We start from the raw sequence: 11,454 nt of genomic DNA, 5'->3' as shown, positions 1-11,454 counted from the left end.
TACAGACTAAGGCCAAGGGTACACATTAAATATTGTATGATAAGCTCCAGGACGCTTATTACAGTTGTTTGACTGTTAACATTTGGTCGAATAGTGCAATGAAAGGATTTTTAAATACCTATTTCATAGTAACCATGATTTTAGTTTAAAACAATGTTACTTTTGATAATACAATTTATTAAATGTAATGTGTTATATTTTTAGTTAAAAAGTGTACTAGAGAAGGTCGAATCCCCATATGGAATTTACTAACCCACATCTATCGTATTAGGTGACTAGCAGACTATGCGACTAATTTATCTTACCGACTATCTTAACATGTGGTATCAGGACCTTATTACCATTGGTCTATAAAAAAACAAATGCCAACAACAACACTTTGTTAGCTTTAAATGTGTTTATTTTATTTATTTCAATCGTTCATAATCATGATTGCATTGTCTATTGAAACCTTTAAAGACGTTTTCTCAACGCCTATTGTTTTATAAAGGGACGTAACATCACCACTAACCGTGTATTGAAATAGGACCCGCCTCCCTTTGAACCTAGTATTGAAAATACACGGTCACCACGAGGTTGCTTTTAACCAATCAAAGTCCTAGATATGTATAGGAGATACGATCAAATGCATTATATTGCTAAAGTAATTGTAATGTAATGCATGGTATTGCAATGTCAGTCGTTTCATATCTAGTGTTTATAATAAAGCTAAAAAAATGGAATAAACTAAACTGTTTAAGTAAAAACAGACTGGTTATCAAGGGAAAAGTGTAAAATCTTAATATATCTAAAAAATTGAAAACTATGTCTAATCGTTTATAGTGCAAATAATTATAGAATGGCATTTAAGTTAAATAAATTTTATGAAATGTTTTTGGACTAGTATGGTAAAGATAATTGCATAAAGTCCGAGATTGCATGTTAGTCGCGTTAGCGCGTCAATAGTTTTGCCAATGCCATTCAACTTTGTATTTGTTTTGCGTTTGCAGTATCATCCTGGTACCTTTGATAACTTTTCACACCACTGGGTCGATACCACTGCTGGTGGACGTTTCGTCCCCGAGGGTATCACCAGCCAAGAAGTCAGCACTTCGCAATGTTCACATAAATATCAATAATATGGTCACTTTTATAAATTTCATGTTTTAAAAACTTTGAATTTTTCGAAAAACTAAGGATTTTCTTATTCAAGTAATAGATTACCTTAGACGTATTTGGCACAATATTTTGGAATTTTTAGTGCTCAATGCTCTCCCACTTAGTACTTGTTTGGCTTTATAACTATTTTGATCTGAGAGTCACTGATGAGTCGCATGTAGACGAAACGCACGTCTTACGTATTAAATTATAATCCTGATACCTTTGAAAACTTTTTTATTTGGTTTTTGAATAGTTTTTTTTTGCAAGAAGGAATCTGATAAAAGATTCTAGGCATTATAATTGGTACCCTACTTGGAAATTTTCTTTCATATCAGAAGGTTACATCAAGTGTATCGTGTCTCATTTCAGAACGTTATGTCGGCTATCTTTAATTTCCATTATTGGATAAGTTTAAGTTTTTTCGATAGCTAAATCTTTAAATATTGCTATATGCATACCTCATATGACAGAAATTACAAAATTTTAACCGTTGCTAGTCAATGTTTGTTTTGCTAAGTTTCTGCTAATATTTGTTTAAACTGAAATTGAAGTGACTTGTCATTTGAAACTTCAAGTAAGTGTTAAACAAACAATACTATTTTGAATTATTCTTATTTGTAATAAGAAAGCAATGTATAAATGATAATTTGGCTATTTAATAAAACGGTTGCTAGGCAACTTTCTTTTCACCGACACATAAAAAAATCATTGTTTTGAATAGTTACTATACTAAGCCTATCAATAATATATATAAATAAACTTATTTGGGAAGGGGCCAAAAACGCCCCTTATCATACCATGTCCTTTGTCTAAGTCATTTATCTTTCAAGTGTCAAGCAGTTTTCATAGAGTGATCAACCATAGTGTTATTATAGATTCTCGATCAACTGTATTGGCCCCCAACTCTTCGAGTCTCGGGTCAATACAGCTAACCTCGAATCTATAACAGGGACAATACAGAAACAACCAGTTCATAACAGTTTTATTAAATGATTTTAAGAAAATCAAACATCGGAAGTGAACGTCCAGTATTACCCCATGGGTCAATACGGCTTTTTTCATAGTGGCCCTGTTTTTTTCGTTTCAAGACTTTTTAAAGATGTAACAAAATATTGCACATCATTTAACCTGTTTATTTTGTAATTTTAATTTTTAAAAATATGATTATAAGATTTTATGCATAACGATACCACCAAATTTAAGAAATGGCGGAAGAAAATGAAACCGGAAGTGAACGTCCCGTATTAACCCATGGGCCAACACAGCTTTTGTCCCGGTTTTTTTTTCAGTATTGGCCCCCTTTATTCGTATTGGTCCTGTTCGAAAAGAAATATTAACTCTTGATTTATATCGACAATGGAATGTTTTCGGTATTGCACATGCTGATTTATCCGTATTCGGGTTGATTTACTCATATCATTTAATAATCCGCTGGTTAGTATGTAGAAGACCATCGATGAGGATCCTTACTTGGGACAAGAAATGTTATACGACCGCCTTATTAATACTTTTGCAAATAATATTTGCATGCTTATAGTTGCCATAAACTGAACAATTTGAAAACAATTTACCATAAACTTGTAAACCTACTCCAGCGAAATATGAATAGACCATAAACTTGTAAACCTACTCCAGCGAAATATGAATAGAGAAGAATCAACAATTGTTACATGCAACATTGAACGCTTTCGCCCGAAATACAATCAGTGTATTTTTTAGATTTTTAATAGATAAAAGTTCGAATAATATGGCACTCATGTAGGTGTTCCAGTAGTGCAAACAATCCATCAGATCGCTTGATAATGCATGCAATAATCGTTTCTAATGATTAAATCACATCAAGGACATTTTTATCATGTTTCAATAATTTAATTTTGGGTGTAACACGTCTTCTGGTCTGGTAAAAAATTGTTGTTTATCAGCTCATATACATTATTGTGTCATGTGGTTGTGACTTCATCGACATATTTCAATGATTTACTCCTTTAAACATGAGATGTAAAATTAAATTATAAAGAGTGACTGTACTATGTTTTCTGTCTAACCTCAAAACTGTTGTGTAAACTTAGAAAAAACAAACATTTTTGTTGGTGTTACTCTCTAGGAAATTAAATAAAAACATTTTAAAAGTAAGTTTAAATGTTTCTGTTCTTTTTCTTATTGATAAACTGTTGAATTTTCTATAACGTTTTTAACCGGATTTTTGTGACAAAAATGTCGGTTATTTATTTGGGGATGTACGGCGGGCGGGTGGAAGGTAGGTCGGGCGGGCGGCAATCAAATGTTGTCCGTGCATTACCTCATGAACCGTTCAACCAAAGCTTTTAAAATTTTAATATGTTGTTACTGACAACTAAATGAAGGTCAAGTTTAATAATGGCGATTTTGACTTTTACCGTTCAGGAGTTATGGTTCTTGAAAGATTGAAAAATGGAGTTTCCAGTCGTGTCCATGCATTTATGCATGAACTGTTCTACCAAAGCTTCCCAAATTTTAATATGTTGTTACCGATGACAAAATGGAGGCCAAGTTCAATACTGACGATTTTGACTTTTACGGTTCAGAAGTTATGGTTCTTGAAAAATTGAAAAATGGAGTTATCAGTCGTGTCCGTGCATTTACGCATGAACTGTTCTACCAAAGCTTCCCAAATTTTAATATATTATTACTGATGACAAAATTGAGGTCAAGTTCAATAATGACGATTTTGACTTTTACCGTTCAGGAGTTATGGTTCTTGAAAGATTGAAAAATGGTGTTTCCAGTCCTGTCCGTGCATTTTCTCATAAACCATTCAACCAAAGCTTTTGAAATTTTTATATGTTGTTACTGATGACAAAATAGAGGTCAAGTTTAATAATGACGATTTTGACTTTTACCATTCAGGAGTTATGGTTCTTGAAAGATCGTAAAATGGCGTTTCCATTCACGTTGTTGCATTTACTAATGAATCATTCAATCTAAGCTTTTCAAATTTTAATCTGTTGATACTGACTACAAAATGGAGGTCAAATTTGATTTTGACGATTTTCACTTTCATCATTCATCAGTTATGGTTCTTTTGATATTGCCAGGACACAAAAAAATGTTAATAAATCCGGTTTGCTGTCGTTGTGACAGCCTCTTGTTATTCATTAAATCAAAATGGCGACGTTTCGAGCGTCTACTATAGGTCCGCTTCGAAGTACAAAAGTTCAAAATATTCCTATCAGAATCAAAATAATTCTATCATGCAATGCTCAATGCTCATTTTAACATAGGTAGGCATTATATTTGTAAATATTTAATACCTCGCTTACCCTCGGTATTAAGATATAAACAAATATAATGCCTACCCATGTTAAAATGAGGATAGAGCATGGCATGAAAGAATTATTTCTTAAATAGATTTGGAGTAATGTAAAAATATATCTGTTTTCAATCTTCTTAACAATTGGAACTGAAATGTTAGGAGTGGAATTAGTTATTTATTGTATGTAAAAGGCCTATTGAGCACGAACAGGTAGACGAGTTTGGACACTAAGGAAAACTGACAATATTATTTTAAAATTAGAAAAATCTCAATGAAACTGTCCAAGTAACTACTGTTTAGAAGTCAATAAATATGTAAAATGTCATGTTGATTTCTAGGAATTCTATCAATAATTCCACAATAGTTAATTATTTAAAAGAATCAAGAATTTATAAATTTTGTTTTAGCAGTTTTTATTTGTTATAAATAAATTTCAACCTGTTGCTTTTAATAGTTTCATCGATTTTATATTAACAGGTATGCTGTCAAACATTGAAATAATAAATACTTCAAGGACAATTCTAAACGGAAAGTCCATGATCAAATGGGAAAATGCTCAAACGCATCATTTAACCAGGGTTTATACATGTAGCTAGCAAACCCTCTCAATTGTATGCCAGTCGCATATAAATCCATTACATTGACACCAATGTGTGGACAACACAAAAACACGTGCAAAAAAGGTTAAAGTGTCCAATATTAGAATACATAAGTCAATTTTGTCTTATAATCTTAACTCTTTACCATTCGGCAAAAATAGTATGTTTTTTTGCCGCAAAGGAACGATCAAACTTTCAACGAATCATAATTTTCTTATAACTGTTGGTAGACCTATCAACTAAGACTTTTTATAGCAAATGGTTTTTCAGTAATATTAATGACAGAAAAAAAATCATATTTGATCACGTGATAATCAGTCTAATGTCACGTCACAACAACAAAAAACTCGGAAAATATTAAAATTTCGATTCAAAATGGTCGTTTTTTAAGTTTAATTATGGAAATAGTATCAACAGAGCATTCAAATACAATGTTAGGAATAACATCTCAGTGAAAATAAACCCTACATGGTCTTTTTATATGAGAAACAGCAATTTTTATAGCGAAACATGGTATGTGGGGGATTTTGGTAAAAATGCTATTTTCGAGCTTTCTAGGTAAACACCGTGTCTAAACTGTGCAACTGAAATGAATCAACATTTTAATCCTGACAATCATTTAAAAGGCAGAAAATCTATAGTCTTGTAGCTTCAGCATCCCTTAGTTACCGATTTTAGATAGATTATCTTAACATGTATGTCTCTTTTATTCTATAAACGACTATAGACTAAAGACAGAAAGTTAATTTTGTCACAAGGAACAAAGCATTTTCAATTTGAATTTAGAATTAAAGTCAAGTCAAGTTATTCATATTATGATATTGGGTTTTTTTTACCTGATATTCACTCTTGTGGGATACGAACCCGGCTCGCTTGATTACAAGCCTTATATGCATCCCGATTAAAATCGATTAAATTCATACTTATTTTCAATGTTATTTGTAATGTATTTTTTTTTTAAGTTGACCTTACACATACAAATATTAGATTATAATAAGATATTACATCATTACAAGAACACACAATGTGGGACGGTGTAAAAAATAGGGGAATAGGAGGGGGTAATTATGATTTTAATTCCAAAAAAAGTTACAAAAGTAATAAGGAAAGCATTTAATTTATACTATTTGGCCTCTGGAACCTCAATGTGCACGTTTTTACTGGTATGGGCAGAAATTCTAAGAAATATTTGCTGAAAATCACTGACATGTTGACAATATTTACTGTTTGTATCCGTTTTTAGTAGAAATTAACAGAAACATTAAGTTAATGAACCTTCATTTTATATAGCTCAACAAAAAACTGAAAGAAAAAAAACATTAGTGACCGATTTTTGCGGTTTATAGAAACCAAACACAATATTTTCATAATTCGAGATTTACACTTTTCTAAAGTTTTTTCTATCAAATTTTAGCTGATTTTTTAAAAACGATGATAGCTTAATTGCTTTTTTTTATAACAAAGATCAACCCAAAAATACACTGCTTGCATTTTAACGTAAAGCTGAAACTCACAGGTTTCATTTAAGCCCTTTGTGAAATCTGTTGATAGTCAAATGGCAAAGAATTTAAGGTTTGAATCCAAGTTTTACACAAAAACGTGCCTATGACCCGAATTGGGGTCATAGGAACGGTAAAGAGTTAATCACTATAACAAAAATAACTATATCAACAAAGACGATCATCACATACTCAATAGACAAAATATATAAGCAAAGATGAAAGACAAAAACATATATAAAAAACCATAGCGTATCAACACAGTAACGAGATGTATACATACATCAAACGTATACCACCAAACCGACCGAGAAAACGTTTAGGGCTGAAACATGCCTTCTCGCACTATAACTGCTTGTTATAAATATAAATTGAATCATTTTGAGTACACCAATAGTGTTATTAATTAAAATGTAATTCTAAAACAAATGTTTTTGTGAAAAACACGTTTCAGCCAAAACAAACTGTAAGGTACATTTGAAACTTTTGAAATTACAAATCCCTAAACTTAAAATGTATCAGATTAAACACTTACATTGTAATCAGATATCGTAAACCAAATGCATAGTACCATTAAAAAATACTGTGTTTCTCTATGATGCAATGTGTAACACTTGACTTTTGTTTTCAAAGCAGAACAAGCATGTAGCATACATGTGATGTGCGTGTAACGTGCCATTTAGGAGTTAATTTACAAAATATAATCATGACAGGAGTTGTCGTTTCATAAGAATTGTCAAAGCAACGATCCACTACTTTGTTTTTTGACCATTGTGATGATAGAGAGTTGCCTGATTTCCAATCATACCATATTTGCTTATTTTGATATCTATTAATGAACAGCAGCAATTGGATGTATAAAAGAATAAAATAATTTGAATAGTAAGAAAGGCAGCTTTAAATGAATCTTATGAATGCAAGAGACTTTTCGGACAAACTCTTAGTTCGGCGACCGTAAAGTGCTCTTAATAGATGATTTTTCATAATCCAAGGTTCTGATTGGTGTTCTACTAATTAATCACAGAAATCCACAGCGCAAATAAAACTTAAAATCGGTTATATCGATGAGTTTAGATTTTGTCTTTATTGGTTTGTCTTGTAAGGAATACAGATTGTAGATTAATATTTGGCTTGTTTCCCTTACACCATTTATCTTGAATAAAACTAAGATTTATAAAGATACTAGGCAATAAATTTATGTTTTGTTTTGTTATATTATCTTGTAAGGGAACTATAATCTAGGCAATCTCAGAAGAAACTAAAATCACAAATTGAATGTTTGGTCATTCTGACATCGCAAACACATACCCACAATAATACTTTAAATCGAAAAGGAGCATTAATAAAACTTTGATATACTTGTTTGCATATTCCAAACATCACAACGTTTTTAACCATATAATCGTTGTTCTGATTCGTACTTATCGCTAGAAAATGTGGATAAGGTTTATAACGTTATTCTTGCATACGATATCAAACTATTCAGATATGATTCCGAATCGATCGCCAACTCTGGTTTCGAACACAGTAAGCAAGTTATCAATGTAGAAATTTACAATCATTAAATATGTCACTAATCCTAAAGGATATTTATAAGGGTCGGTTTATGTTTATAATGTTGTCTTGTGTGCTATTATGTGTCTGTTTGTCTTTTTATTGTTTAGCCATGGCACAAGCCGTAGTACAAAAATGTGATTTATGCAGCGAAAATAACAGTAGATTTTATTGTTATGAATGTAAGCAAGCGGTATGTGGAATATGTCGTGGCCGAAACGACAAAATCCCAGCAAAAAAGGATATACGATTACATTTATACACAGTGTTAACCATTTAACATTCCATAGTAAAACCCTCTAAGTAACCAGGTAACACACGAGAGAATTTTTTTGATTTTTGTGAGAAATGTCATGTTCTAATTTGTGGAAAAAGTATAACACCTTCTCATAAGAATAATTCATTCACAGACATCTTTGAGGTCGTTATACAGCAAAGACATTACGCTAAAGAACAATAATAATAATAATAAATTCTTTATTTAAAGAGGGGAAACTCAGTTAGTTACAATAAACTAATCTTCCCTGAGGCCCTCAATGACGGATCTAACACGTCGACTTAGAAATATTGCGCATTTAAAACAGGATGTCAGAAGAATTCATTTGGAAAGGTTGCATACAAAAACTCCAAAATCCTGAGAGGTCTGCAAATGACAAAATTAAAACTCTACTTTAAACAAATTGATTTGAATGATAAAAGTGTAGATATCTGTGCTCCAATATAGAAAAACAAATGAATGAAAACACGATTTAACGTTTTATCTTACGTATGAAGCAGTTGAAGATGAAATTACCCATCTCGAAATTATTCCAGAGTAACCAAATTATGAACAAGTACAACGTTTTGATCGTAGAATAATTTTTAGAGACATAGAACACTTTCTGAAAACTGACTACGATAAAAGTAAACACGATTTGAGGTATTTAGTCATTAACACTCAAAGCAGAAACCAACGCTTATGAGGCTTTTTGTAAATAGAGTAAATATAAAAACGAAGACGTGGTATAATTACCAATATGACAACTCGCCACAAGAGACCAGATGACACAGAAATTAACAACTTTAGGTCACCGTTTATTAAATGTTGATTTCTACACACAAATAGATCGTGCACTGTCATCGGAGCATCATTTACCCAACATTCACTATGTTATGTTATAAGGTGCTCCGAAAGGGAAAGCAGATAATGTGGCATTCGTTGTGTATATCATTTTTAGAATAATCCCGGTTATTAGACAAAGTCAGGAAAAAGAAAGACAGGATTTTTATTACGGGGAACATATCCGTCGTCATTTAGATACAGAAAATCAATAACGTTCATCAAACTCGTGATGTAAAAAGAGATACAAGAAGATGAGGAATGAGTGCCAATGAGACAAATCTCCATCAAAGTCATAATTTGTAAAAGTAAATTATTAAATAAGTCAAGCTTAGTTAACGCAGAAACAGCATAAATGACTCGCAATTTTGGGTTTAATGTCGTCCTTAAAATACCCATGGAGCGTGATAATAAAATCAAACATAAAAGAGGGACGAAAGATACCAAAGGGACAGTCAAACTCATAAATCTAAAACAAACTGACAACGCCATGGCTTAAAATGAAAAAGACAAACAGAAAAACAATAGTACACATAGAAAACTAAAGAATAAACAACACGAACCCCACCAAAAACTAGGGGTGATCTCAGGTGCTCCGGAAGGGTAAGCAGATCCTGCTCCACATGTGGCACCCGTCGTGTTGCTTATGTGATTACAAATCCGGTAATTAGTCTAATTCGGTAGGTCACATTTATGAAAGGGAAGAGGATTGTAGTTACGACGTAAGGAACATATCCGATATCATTTGTGAAACGGTTATTCCATAACGGTCAACGTGATGGCGTCCGTAAAATTTACGAAGGGATGATTTCAACTTCACCATTTGGAACTCTTGGTTTAATAGCTTCCTTGTGAGCAGTAACCCTCTATCAAGAAAATCATGATAGGAAATGCAAGCACGGGAATATCGTATCAATTGGGAGATATATACCCCGTATGCAGGTGCTGCTGGAATGTTGCTACTTAGAAATGGAAAGTTCACAATTGGAAAGCTGAAATCATCTCTTTTGTCGTAAAGTTTTGTTTTCAACCGACCCTCATTGTCAATTTCTATATGTAAGTCAAGATATGAAGCCGACTTAACTGTATCTGTAGTATCCTTTATCTTCAATTCGATGGGATAGATGGGTTCCACATAGTCACCAAATTTTGAATTGTTTAGTGAAAGAACGTCATCTATATAGCGGAAAGTAGAGTTAAAGGATATTGCTAACTTCTTATCTTTCTTCCTAAGAAGTTCCTGCATGAAGTCAGCCTCATAATAATAAAGAAACAAGTCGGCAAGTAGAGGGGCACAGTTTGTTCCCATTGGGATGCCGACAGTCTGTTGAAAAACACGTCCTCCGAACGTTACAATATGTTGTCAATCAAGAAATCAAGCATCTTGATAATATCGGTTTCAGAGAATTTTTTGTTTGAATCAGAGTGATTCTTTACAAAGTATGATTTTTCCCTCCCTAAGACAAGATACTTGTATCTACGTTGGCCATTCTTTTTTATAAAGCAAAGTAATACCAACTCTTTCAATTTGTCTTTTAGTTTGGAATGTGGAATACTTGTGTAAAAAGTAGAAAATTCACATGTTTTAATACTGTTACAAGATGAAAGAGAGTTAGATTGTATGTACTCTAAAAGATCTTTGGAATTTTTAAGTATCCACATCTGATTCACGCCACCTCTTGAATAGGCAGTTTCACAATAACTTTGAAGCCCGTCTTTGATTGCTGATAAAATAGATGTTAATAATTTAGAAAGAGGTTTCGTGCAGCACTTGGAAGACCCAGCAATATACCGTTGTTTGTAAGTACACCTATGTAGTTTAGGTATCCAATACAGTGATGGAAGATCCAGTTCTTCATCTTTGGTTGAAATATCAAAGGAACAAAGAACAGACCTATGATTATCCAGGATTTCCTCTTTGGTAAGTGTCGTGAGGGTATATGTTGAGTTTCCAAGTGAATTGTCTATACCTAATTCGTTTATCAAGCAATTAATGTAGTGACTTTTACAGACAAAAACGATGTTATTTGGGGCTTGTCTGCGGGGACAACAACATATTTATCATGGAGGTCGGATAAGTGTTTAGCAACATTTGGGTCTTTAAAGATTGACGTAGCATGGGCATTGATGGACCCATTCAGTTTCTTAATTCTGATTTGTATTAACGACCTCACTGCCTTAATCCATTCGGATAGAGTGTCTATGTCTTCCTTTTCACGTTTAGCCCATTGCCTGGCATAATCCTCGACTGAATCCATCAAAATTATAAAG

This window comes from Mytilus galloprovincialis, chromosome 13 (genome assembly GCF_965363235.1).
Source record: "Mytilus galloprovincialis chromosome 13, xbMytGall1.hap1.1, whole genome shotgun sequence".
Classification (NCBI taxonomy): Eukaryota; Metazoa; Mollusca; class Bivalvia; order Mytilida; family Mytilidae; genus Mytilus; species Mytilus galloprovincialis.
Note: the sequence above shows the minus strand (reverse complement) of the source record.